Genomic DNA, 12,138 nt, shown 5'->3' on the forward strand with positions numbered 1-12,138 from the left:
TAAAAAATAAAATGTTGAATAACCAAAATAAGAGAATATCTTAGATTGTGATTAGCTTATTTTTCAGTTATGAGTTTTATGGCAACATTAAAGGCAAATAATATTATTGATACAAAATGCTTTCCATCCCCAGGAGTCAAAGAAATTAAGACAGATTCAGAGATGGAAGAGACCTTCAAAATTATTTAAGCCAACCCCCCATTTTTTACACTTAATGAATATGAGGTCCAAGGATATTTACCCAGTTACACAGGTAGAGATTAGCAGGGTGAAGTTTTGAACAGCTCCTCTTTAAGTGAATTTTCCAGGAAGTGAAATTCAAAACTTGTCCAGAGAAACACTGAACAATGTTATGTTTATATTGGCCAATACCCCATATTATATGGCATAAGCTAACTTATTTTGTAATGATTTCTAATTTTTTATGGAACTAAAATATACGTTCAGCAATTTACAGACATGACTAAAATTGCTGCCAAAATTCAATTCTTATTATTTGGCTCCTAAATTCTTTCTTTAAAAAGTTTAAATGAGTGGATGACTTCTTTCAGAAAACTTCCTAAACGTTATGCAATCTGTCCCTTTCTATGAGATTTATCTTTTTGATATGCCCCCAATCTTTAGACTCCCAGCTCTGACACTTATAGCCTATGTGACTTTAGGTGAGTCATTTCCCCTTTTCTGAGCCTCGGTTTCCTCATAAGCTAAAGGATGTTTAACTAGATGACCTTTAGGTATGACCTGTTCTATGATCCTTTACAAAGGGGATCTTTTCCTATCATCCATAGTTTATAGTTCTTCAAACTGTACCCCCTTCCCCATAGTTATAGGAAGTAATGAATAATTACAAAGCCATAAAATTCTTAGATCCATTTGAGTAAAGGGCATAAATTGAATTCTTTTGTAAATCAAAGAATAAAACTACAACAACAACCTAACCGAGAAGGTCTCTTAGGAGAGCTTAATTCACATGTGGACCCCAAGTTCAGGTTGCATCGAGCAAGAAGCACAAATGGTTGTCAACCGCCATCTAGTGGCTAGAAATGAAACTCCCTGGAAAAGGGATTTGGAGGCAATCCTCCAGATTAGAATTTCCGAGGCTCGCCCCAAGGCGCCTTACGTTTGGGCATCTTCCAGCCTTGCTCTCGGGGAAAGTGCGTGCCGCGGGATCCGCCAAAAGCCCGCGCCCCAGCTCAGAAGCCGCCGACGGGAGAGAGACGGGCAAGCGGGTTAGCTCTGGGTGCAGACAGGTAGGAGGAGGGAGAAATCCTTGCCTAGATGTAGCGGTTGTGCTCTAAAAGGGTAAGTAAGTAGCAGGATACTGGCTGCTCTCTTTCGCATCGGATCGTTTCCTGCGAGCGTCTAGATCGGCCCGCCCGGCCCCTCCAGGCCCTTCCTTAAATTGGGGAGCAGGGAGCTCTGGGTCTCCGCCGCGTTTGCGCCGGGGTGGGGTGGGGTGGGAGACAGGCTGAACTTGAAGGGAACCCAGTTTAGCCCACATTTGGCGAGGAAGGGGATATACACAGCCCCGAACTCCTTCATCCATCCGTGCGCAGTAGCTCAGTAAGGGACCCTTTGGGTCTGGGGGTGTAGGGTGAGACAAGATTGATTGTATTTCATGCTAGTTTTAACTACCGCTTTTCTTGATTGTCCGTTCTAATAAAAAAGAAAACGAACAATAACAAATAAAAATGGAATGAAGTCACCCAAAGCCAGTTAGGAAAAGTTATTTTTCTTCTTTAAAAAAAAAATTCACACGGTGGTTAAGTATTTTAGCTTGTTTGCATATGCTTAATAATAGCTTTTTTAACACTGTCAAGTCAATTGGAAGGGAGTGAAATCATTTATCTGGGAATAAACTTTGAAAAATGAACTTTATTTCTGTTAAAATAGTAACCCAATACAATAGAAGGAGTTAAAATCATTAAATGCTCAACAGTTGAACAAAGTAAAATTAATCCAAATCAATTGCTTGGGAATTTAACAAACAAGAAAAATTAATTTCTCTGTCAGTTTTTTTTTTCTGTGGCGTTTCCTTTTTTCCTCATAATTTTATGTATTGCTTGAAAATCATTGCTTTCATGGTTATTTTAAGACAATTCAAGACACTGAATTAGGTTAGCATGTTAATAAAAGCACACAAAGGGTCTATTTCTCCCCTTATATAGGCTTTAAAAAATTTTAATCTGAGCTTTTGTCCCCAGAAAAAGGCAAAGCTAAAAAGGCTTTTCCTGTTTTCCTTTGAACTAGTGTCAATCTGTCAACTGAGAGGCAGAAAGAATATTAGATCCAGTTCAAACACTTTCACTCCTATGTCCTTATCCTACAGTTGATTGCTTTGGGTGCAACCTTTATCAATTTAAGGTGTTTTTAGATTGATTTCCTTTCTAATGTTTTTTTAAAAAGAGATTCTCAACAAGTATTGACATAAAAAAGCCAATTATTGCATATGTGAAATCACTTATTGGGGAAAATAACATAAACTTACAGCTGTAGTCACTGGAGCCTGCTCAATGGGTGCCCAAGGAGGCACATTGTCCAGAAGCAAAGAACATAACAGGCCAGCTGCTCTGTAACAAAGGAACCTGTTCTGTGAACATTTGGCATTGATGGTAGCCTAAGTATTTAAGTCTCTGCAAAAAGTCATCTTTCCAACCTTTCTGTTTTCTCTGATAAATAGTGGGTACACACTCCAAAATATTTACCTATTCAATGACAGTGCTGTTGAACAAGAAACCAGCTGAAGGTTTTGGAGGCAATGCCTGTTAGACCAAATACTCACTGCCATGCAAACTGAAATAGGGAGGAATTTAAACTTTGCAGGTCTCATGTCTGAAACCCTTCACATGTATTTACTAACTACCAATGAATGGCATTTGATAGCTTACTGGGCTCTTGTCCCAGGTGGACAAAGTCACATCTCTTAAAGCTTGGTGGGTAAATGTCACAGCTTGGATAAGGATTAGGACCCCCAGCTACATTTCTGCTACTGCCACATCTTTAGTTATATCGTATGCATCTTTGTCTCTGTCTCTATGTGTGTGTATATATATATATATATGATGTAATATATATCTATATATGCACATACATATACAATGTGCATTATGCATGTGAATATATATATCATTTATAATAAAAGTTATATGACTGCTCAGAGGATGCCATGTAATTCTGATAAAGTCACTAAATTTGGTATTCCAGGCATCTCTTTATACTACAGATGAGTTGTTGATTTGAATTTCTACAAGAGAAGTTTTCCACAGTGGTGAAACTATAAATCCAGTTTATTCTGTCGTCCACCTCCTAAAAAAAAAAAAGTTTATATGGAAGCTAGTATAAAATTAAATTAATTATACTAATATCTCAGATTTTATCCATTTTTACAGTTTACAAAATTATTTCCTCATAATAACCCTATAAAGAATGTTACAAGAGTTTTTATCCACCATTAAATAGATGGTTCCACCCATTTTTAATCCACCATTTATAGGAGGAAATTGAGGCTCCAAGAGATTAACTAATTTGTCAGTCATACAACTAGTAAACAGGACTAGTAATCAATCTTTTAAGCCATCTTTCCAATATACCATTCATTTTCTCTTTTATTATAATGTTGCTTGGTTGCTAAGTCATTGAGAACTAGAGTATCCAGAAGATGGAGAATTACCCACCATTCTCCATGCACTGGCCAGATTCCATGATTGACATTCTTCACAGCTGTCTCTGCCTTACTCTGAATCTCCTATCTAGTTGGAGAATCTGCTTAAAAATAGACTTTATTGGCAAACTAAGAAAGTGAGGTACAGCTTTTTTCAGGAGTATAACTAGAAATTCTGGTGCTTGAGGCAAGTATCACCAAGTGAACCTGCATCAAACAGCATGAAAAATGTCTACAAATCAATTATTTTAAGATCACTGCAGTTGGGATAGATGGTGAGACCATCTTGGGTCTTTATATTCTAAGAGACCCTGGAAACTGTCCTGTGAAAAGGAGATGGAGATCCCAAGGATATCAGGATGCTTGGGTATGGGTGTGGTAAAGGAGAGGAGGGAGGAAGAGAAGAGAAAGGTGAGACCGGGTCTGCTGGAAGATTGGGAGGGGGAAGAAGAAGGAAATGAACGAAAACTACTTGAAAGTTTCCTATTTTCACTAAATATTTTTGTTAATGAAGTGCTAAGCTCAATGATTCTAGCTACAGGAGGAATCCCAGTACTGGTCAACATTCTTTATTTCTGTACTCTTGGACAAAGCCCTGTTTTTCCCACCCTACTTATAACGCTAAAAGTTTTTGGACTAGAGGAACATCCATTATATATAACTATTCAGTTATCTTCCATTTAAGCTTTTTTTCTTCTTCTTTGTGTTTTTTCAAATAGGTCCTTAAATGCAATTTTTAATGTAAAAAAATTTTAATGCAATTTTTAAAAACATGTTTAATTTGAGGACTTAGAGTTTATTTTTTTCACTGAACTATTTCAGGAAGCCTTCTTTGAAAATTTTGGCCTTCAACAGTTGCTCCTGTATTCCTACAGCATATATCATCCAGGCTATATTATATTGGATAACTTTTCATACATTTAGGTTGTGTGCTTCACATTTTGTCCCTCCAATTAAAGTGTAAGCTTCTGAAAGGAAGGCCCTAAACACATACACACACATATAGATATAGATATAGATATACACGCATACACATATATGTATATGTGTGTACATATATATTTGTATGTATGTATATATGTGTGTATGTACATATATTTGTATGTATGTGTGTATGTATATATATGTGTGTGTGTGTATGTGTGTGTGTGTGTGTGTGTGTGTGTGTGTGTGTTTCCTCTTCATTGTCCATCATCACTGTTGTGTTTCATGTACTACTGTTAAGATGTTAGACCCGAAATGAATCTTTGGAGGTCATATGACCCAGCCTTCTTTTACAAATCAAGAATCTAAGATCCAGAGCAAGGAAGTGACTGGCACAAGACCACACAGGTGATTAACAGTAGAGGGGATTAGACCCCATAACTTCTGAATACTAGCTGGGGAAGGGATTGATCACTTAAATAATCCACTATGGGCTAAGCGCTTTACAAATACCTCATTTGATCCTCACAACAATCCTGTGAGGTAGGTATTATTATTCCCATTTTGCAGTTGAAGAAATTAAGGCAGGTTAAGTGACTTGTGTGGGATCACACAGTAGCTGACTGAGACTAGCTCTGAACTCAGGTCTTCCCGAGCTCAGGTACAGTACTCTATCCACTGCACTACCTAGCTGCCCAAATCAGTTGTGTTTATTTCAAGTATGTTACACAAAATATTTGATTAATTGGTTGCCATAACTTCCTAAGTAGCAGAGTAGACAGAGCTAAAGAATCAGGAAGAAATGAGTTCAAATTCAGCCTCAGACACTTACTAGCTTGTGTCCCTGGGCAAGTCACTTAATTCTGTTTGCTTCAGTTTCCTGATCTGTAAAAGGAACTGGAGAAGGAAAGTACAAACTATTCCAGTATCTCTGCCAAGAAAACCTGAATGGGATCACAATGAGTCAGATAGTCAAACAAGTGAACAACAATAATAGCTTCCTAATAGTCTGGAGTCCTAGACTTAGTGTCAGGAAAACCTAAGTTCAAATGATACTTCACTCACCTTTACAAGCCTCAATTTCTCCATTTATAAACTGGGAATCACAACAGCATCTACTTCATAGATTTGCTGTGATCATGAAATGTGTGTTGAGCTCTTTGCAACATGAAAACACACTGTAATTGTGCTTTTAGTGTGGTTTTTAATTAGTATTATTTGTCAGCATTAACTAACATATGTAGATTAACACCAGATACCATCAATCATTAAAAAAAATTATATGGTTTGAAAGATAAAACATCCTGCCTGACCAGTTTAAATCTGTAGAAAACCTGGAATCCTTTGGCAGAACGCTCACAGGAATTGAGTCTTGTAAAAGCATTGGTAGCCATGGGTCACCTGAGTAAACAGGAAATGCTGCCCACAATGGGCAGCCTAGAGCTTGCTGTTGACTGAAGGGTCTGCATTAAGGAAAGCTCCCAGCATGCTGCCAGCCAGTCCAGAATACACTAGCTCATGCTGGAGAGAGTCAACCACTAAGCATGGAAGAAGCACTTGGGTTATATTTGTCAGGATGAACTGTGTAGGATTTTTTGGTCTGATAAGGCTCCTGTGTTAAGAGACCCAATTGATGCTTTGCTATTTATTTGTCTTACAATCAGACAGCGTCACAATTACTTGGAGTTTTGTTTTGCTCTCTGGTGTTTGCTTCTCCTTTCTGGTAGAACAGTTTCCCCATGTCCTATGAAACTTTGCTAAGGAATAGTCACCTCTCCCTAATTTTAACGGGAATTGAGTATGGAGACCGTGTCTCCTGATGGCTTTCTCTCCCACAAACCGTGCTCGACATCACGCTTGCTCAGTACAAGTTCAATATTCATTAATCAATACCGGCTAATCACCTGGTTCTTCTGGCAAAGAAGAGACTTCTGCCTTTGCACAGAAATCAGAACATGAATTGGAGAGATTCAGAGCATTCTCCTAGAGGGGAAAGTCAGCCACACAGGTAGTAATGAATCAGGTTGAGATCTCCAACACCCGTTGTTATTTAGAACCCAACAACAAGCTGCTCTGGAAAGCTTCCATCCTCTCATTTGTCTCACATTCTGAGCAGCCTTGTGGTTTGGTGTCTATATTTGGGACATTAAAGGGTTTGGAGTCTATAAATGGCACGTTAAATGGTACCTCATCGGCTGCAAATCAAGTGCTAATTAAAACTGCATTAACCCTAATGGATTGGAGAGAGGGAATCTAATTGACCTCAGTTCTGTTGCCACCAGGCTGCCCAGAATAACCCAGGGCCCCCGGGCTCCCAGATACCCGGCCAAAGGTGACATTTTCAAGCTTAACTCTGGTCGCCAGCCTCCAGTTCCCTTTGAGCCTAGTAAAGCAGTTGGGAAGGGGAGGCTGGGCAGGAAGGAAAGAAGTTATGTAACTTCAAAATGTGTTTATTGTTGCGGCCACCCTAATAATAAGGAAGCGCCAAAACGTGCTTGTACCAATCAGAGTCACAGGTGCTGATAATGGCTCACCTAATTACTTCATTATTCTTTGCCACTCGGCAGAGAGAGTTTGTATTTACAGTACTGTATATGGGGCTGTTGCTGCCGCTCATTGTGAGGATCGCAGTTATTCCACAAAGTCTCTGTGGGCCCAGACAAGTAGAATCTTGTTTTTCTTGATTTCCCTGGGGGGAGGGGGCAATAGAGAGGAGGCATCCATCCAGAATGTAATGGCAATCGCTCAGCCGGGATGAGTGATAAATGATCAGTTATTTTTGAAAAGCAAAATTTTTCTTAGAAAAAAAAATTTTTTTTAATTTCTTTCTCTTTAGCCTCGAGTCTGGCTGCGAACAATGCAAATGGAAGGAAGCTGTTCTTGAGTTGGGGCGTCCCAGGGACTGTCCCCACCTTAGAGGTATCAGTGGACCCCAGGCCATCATCATTAAGATGGAAGCGAAGTTGTAAGTAGCCCCCCGAGGCTTGTTGTCCTAATGAATACCAGACCACAAATTAATGAAGTGGGTTTGGAAAAACATTGTGATTTTTAGTCACTCAAGCATCAGTAAATCTGGTTGGAGTCAGGATAGGCTGTTTATAGCTTGTGAAGATGTTGATTGTTTACAAATTAGATTTTTTTTCCTTTGAAAAACTGTGCACCTATCTGCCAGCTGTTGTCATTCATCATAAGCTTAGGGTGCCATCCTCTGAAGGAGAGAAGCAGCCTATTGTTAGGTGGTCTAATTGTCACAACATGCCAGTTTCTGGCTCCCCTCTTTGCCTCTTCCCCCCACATACAGTTTTAAAATAGATTTTCCACAACATTCCCTTTTAAATCAAAGGCACCCTGGCTTCTCAATAACTGCCACTTTCTATTTCTTGTCATCTGAAAGTCATGCAAAGAAGTAAACATTCAGGGGCTAGTGGTTCTCTCACTCTCTCTTTCTCTCTCTCTCTCTCTGTCTCTCTCTGTCTCTCTCTCTCTCTCTTTCTTCTCTCTCTCTCTCTCTCTCTCTCTCTCTCTCTCTCTCTCTCTCTCTCTGTTTTTCTCTCTTTGTCTCTTTCTTTCTGTGTCTCTCTATCACTATCTTTCTGTTTCTCTCTCTCTCTCTCTTTCTCTCTCTCTCTCTCTTCTCTTTGCCTCACCCCCAAAAATATAATAAGCCCTTAACTATATTAATTTACAAGATAAGGAGCTAAAGAGGAATAAAGAGCCAAAAATAAAAAACCCTTCCCCCAAAAAAGGATGGCAAAATATTTGCTTCATCTTCTTGGGTGGTGAATCAGAATAATATAGGACATAAGAAAGCAATGGAAGAGTTAACAGTTGAGCTGGGTTTTGAAGAATAAGGTAATAATTGGCTAGACTGATTTTGGGGGTTGGGGAGAAGTGTGAGGAAGATGGTCACTAGCCATAGCAAGAACATCAGAAAAATACAGAGTTATGAAAGCACTCTCTGGTCTCTGGACAGTGAGTGCTATAGTTTAACTGGAACATAGAATTCCTGATTAGGAGTAATGGGACATAAAGATAAGTCTGGGTCCAAATTATGGTCTTAAGTGGCAAGCATTGACGTTTAAACTTTAATCAGTGGGCAAGTAGGAGTCATTAAAGGTTTATGAGCAGGAGATGACAAATCAAACTCTGCTATAAAAAGAGTAATCAGCCTTTGTGTCCCTGAGTTGGCTCCTCTGTGAGTGACATAAATCAAACTATGCTCCTTCAGAAATTCTGATTTTTCCACTGGCATTCACATGATAAATAACTTTTTTTGTAACCACGCATACTTGCCACTTAATGGAGAGTACTGATTGTAGACTTCTGGGTACTGCTGTTTCACCTTTTTCTTCTCAAGTACTTTCTCTATGATATTAAAAAATGCGGGCCTTGCTTCACAATAGTTCAAGACCAAAAAAGGAGCTTTTGGTGGAGGAGAAGGAAGACACTGTCTGCCCCCTCCTTCTCAAGGACTAGTCTTCTTTAGAAGAATGTATATGAGGTGTTTTCATAGGATATGGTGGTGATAATACCACTACTAAGTGGCTCGGAATCCCAATCCTACAACAAGGATTTGCCATCTCAGTCAAGTCCCACTGTCCTGGGAAGTCACACTTGTTGGTAACATTAATAGTATCCATAAGATTATTTTTTATTCCACTTCTGTAAAACTCTTGAATTATATTAAAGAAGTAATGTCCAAGTCAGTGGAATTGATTCAAACTTTATTTTTAAAATGGAGGAAAACATGGCAGGTGGCTCACCTTAAACTACCTTCATTGACATTTGCTGAATATTTTCAGCAAACTTCAGATATCTTTATCAATTCTTGTTGCTTCTAAAGGCATAGAGAGGACCCTATAAATTCCTATTCAGAACTGATGATTCTTTCAGCTGAAACTACAGGAGTCAATCATCAGAAGTAAAACTCTAACAGCAACAATTCAACTGGAAACACCAAGAACTGTTGAAAAAGTTTTCTACTTCCTTTTGGGAGTATCAATAGTTATCTTCTATGGCTCTGTTTGTAAAGGAGCAAATTTGGCAAATTTGCTTTTTATACATCTCTTGAGGCAAAAAATGAAGCTTGGGGTCAAGTAATTATATTATCTATCTATCCATTCAGAGATCAAAATGGCTCTTATGTAAGAAATATTGAACATAGTTTTAAATATCCCTTTCTAAATATGAGGAAGACTGTTCTGAAACTGATTTAAAAAATAAGTGCAATCAAAAGGATTGAGATTCATTTGAATCATAGAATCATTAGAACAGCAGAGGAATTTGGAGGTTGTCTTGTCCAATCTCTTTATGTTAAAGACAAGCAAATCTAGACCCAGAAAGGTGACTTACCTACCAATACTACCAAGTTAATCAGAGGCAGAGCTGGCACTAATCTGAGAGATTTCTTAACTACTATAGTGCAATCATGTGGCAGTGGTAGAATTCAGGTGGTTTTGAGCCAGGAAAAACAATACTCTAGTAGCCAGGAGCTACATGCCTTACTAAATCCACCATCATACTATTGGTAAGCAGGGAGGGACCTGGTGAGGAATGGATCATAGCTGGATGCAAATCTATTCTTAATATTGGACAAACAACTCAAAAAATATGCCCTCTTGACAACATCCAGAACATCATATTCCTCAAGTCGTTCTTAGTTCTTTGACCTTTGAGAACTTGTCCATCTATTATTCTCAGGCCCATAAATATGTCTAGTTAACAACTAAGGACTTTAGTAATCTGTTGCCATGGATCCATATTATTGACTTAAAGTAGGAAGGAAAAAATTTGTCAGGGATAATTAAACAGAGTGATGTCCATTTCAGTGAAAACTGCCAAGTTGCCTTCAGCAAACTCCTGGACAGGCCTTTGTTGAGATGAAATTTGCGAGGAAGAGAGATTTTTCAAAAGAATTGCTTTTTTGAGAAAACCCAGAAAAGAATGGTGACAGATCAGCTTGGAAGTTCAGCAGTGATAGGAAAGGCTCATACTTAAATTACTTCCCAAAACATGTTTTTGCCCTTTTAACTATTCATGCCACTTTTCCCCATTCAAAGACTTTGCCTCCCTCTCTCATAATTTTTTTATTTAATATTATTTATTTTGTATTTGACATATTAATTTAATGTATTATATTAATACATATAATTAAATATATTAAAATTATTTTAAAAGTCAAGAAATACTATTGTTCCCTGAAATTTCCTTTGCCTTGATTTCTTCTGGAAATTTATTTGTATTCATTCTATTTTAGAAGATCCCCCCAAAAAACACTCTTAGGCAAAAGGTGTCATACACAGCCTTAGCTATATAATGCCCATTAAAAACCATAAAATCTCACATTAAGTGTTTACTGACTCAAGGTAAAACAGTCCTCTGTTTGCTAGAAGGCCTCTGGGCAGCCGAAGCACTTGGGTGTGCCTTCTGGGAAAGGAGGAGTTAATTAAATTACCTTATATTTAGTATTAATTTTTTCCGGGCTTGTCAGGTAACTGACAACAAGCCCAGACTTGACTGGGAACATCAGCTCTGCGTCAACATTGTCTGGTGGGTAGTCATATTGTAATATTAATTGAGTTGACATCTCGGTTGAGATTAGTTACAAATGTGGTTCCAATGTTATTTCAACAGGTGTCAGTTTGGGGGGCTGTGATCAGAATCTGATCGTCTGCTGCCTTAAGATGATGGGCCCTCAGTTCAGCTGCTTCCAGAACTGATGTTCCTGTGTCTTGTCAAACTGTACCTGACTGAGGACGTTCGAGCAGATCTGTCTGGACACTTAGGACTTCAATCAGGAAAACCACTAAACTGTGACTCTTTTTCTCCCCTAAAAGCAGAAAATGGGCAGTGGGATGTGGTGAAGAGCAATTCTAATGGGATTTGTTTGTTTGTTTGTTTTCCTTCTTAACTATTCAAGGTTTTGGTTTTGGTGGGTGAATTTTCATGCACTGTAATTTCAGCTTTTGGTTATTAGTTAAAAACTTCATCTCATCCATTACAAATGCAAAACAGAAATGTTTCTTTGGTGGGGAGAAAAACAGGTTCTGATATTCATTATTTAAATATTTATTTAGTTAGGTAAAATCCCCCAAAATGAGTGCTATGAACCAAGTCAGACTGGACTGTGAATACCTGGAAAAAGAAAGTTCTTGAAATCATTAAACATGTTTCATACTGCAGTCTTGGACTAAAATATTCTTATTGCCCTTTCCCCCTATCCCCCACTTCTGTTAATTATTTTCCACATCATTACTTAGATGAGTGTCTTTCAAGGTGGTTGGGGTTTGGGGTGGGAGAGATGGAATAATGCACAGGAGCTAATGAGAGTCTTTATTAAATTAGATGCTTGTTTGTGGCTTTTCTGCTCATCCAGAGCTTTGTCTATTAAAACAGATCCATTATCATCATGACAGACCAGGCAGCAAATATCCGGAGGGTCACCAAGTCTCAGAAAGAATGTATGTTATTTAGAAGCACCCGTGAACCATCCGACATAATCCTTTTACTCTCCAAAGACACAAAAGTGTTTTCTGCTCAAGGGGATCCACGGA

At 38.5% G+C, this 12,138-nt stretch overlaps 1 long non-coding RNA gene across 1 annotated transcript; it reads left to right on the plus strand.

Moving 5' to 3' along the window:
- Positions 1-1,106: 1,106 nt before the first annotated feature.
- LOC127551627 (uncharacterized) lies at positions 1,107-11,766 on the plus strand. Its single transcript, XR_007951137.1, has 3 exons — positions 1,107-1,302; positions 7,422-7,550; positions 11,219-11,766. It is a non-coding gene; the product is annotated as an uncharacterized LOC127551627 (long non-coding RNA).
- Positions 11,767-12,138: the final 372 nt, after the last annotated feature.

Source organism: Antechinus flavipes, chromosome 2, assembly GCF_016432865.1.
Source record: "Antechinus flavipes isolate AdamAnt ecotype Samford, QLD, Australia chromosome 2, AdamAnt_v2, whole genome shotgun sequence".
NCBI classification, from domain to species: Eukaryota; Metazoa; Chordata; class Mammalia; order Dasyuromorphia; family Dasyuridae; genus Antechinus; species Antechinus flavipes.